Genomic DNA, 902 nt, shown 5'->3' with positions numbered 1-902 from the left:
CAGGTCGAGGCTGCGGTGGCCGGGAGCGGCCACTGCACTCCAGTCTGGGCGGCAGAGTGAGACTCCAACTCAAAAAAAAAAAAAAAAATTATTCTAAGATTACAATATAATGAAGCTAGAAATTAATAACAAAATGAAAATTTAAAAGATGATAAATTGTTAAAGTTAAACATTAAACAACGTGTCAAAGAAGAAATTAGGAAGGAAATTAAATAAATATTTAGAGGTGAGTGAAAATGAAAACACAATATAGGATGCAGCAAAGATGGTCCTTAGAGGGAATTTTATATCAGTAAATACCTATATTATAAAATAGAAAGATCACAAATTAATCACCAAACCTTGAGCCTTAAGGAACTTATAAAAAGAAAAAAAAGAAAATGAATTTCAAATATAAAAGAAGGAAGAAAATAATAAAAATTAGAGGGAAAATTTTGACAATTTATTAACTATCGAGAGAACCAATAATATAGATAATCAGCAAAAGCAAGATTTGGTTATTTGAAAGACCAACAAAATTAATAATTAGTTAAATAAGCAAACTAAAAACAGAGAAGATAGATGACTGAAATCAGAAATAAAAATGGGAACATTCTATCAATCAAAGAAATAAAAATGTTATAACAAAATACTATTAAAAATTCTAAGATAGCAAATTAAATAATCCAGATACATTTTTGAAAAAAATTCTAGAAGCACTCCAATTACCGAACTTACTTAAAAAAAAAACAAAAACTAAGAAGACCAATAGCAAGAGATTGAACCAGTAACAATAAAAACTTTCAGTTTAAAAAAAAAAAAGTTTAAGACCTGATGGATTCACTGGTGAATTCTACCACACATTAAATAATTCACATTAATCTCAAATTTCTTCAGAAAATGAAACAAAATGAAACGCTACT

This window comes from Carlito syrichta, unplaced genomic scaffold, assembly GCF_000164805.1.
Source record: "Carlito syrichta isolate Samal-C Ts95f unplaced genomic scaffold, Tarsius_syrichta-2.0.1 Scaffold308797, whole genome shotgun sequence".
NCBI lineage: Eukaryota > Metazoa > Chordata > Mammalia > Primates > Tarsiidae > Carlito > Carlito syrichta.
Note: the sequence above shows the minus strand (reverse complement) of the source record.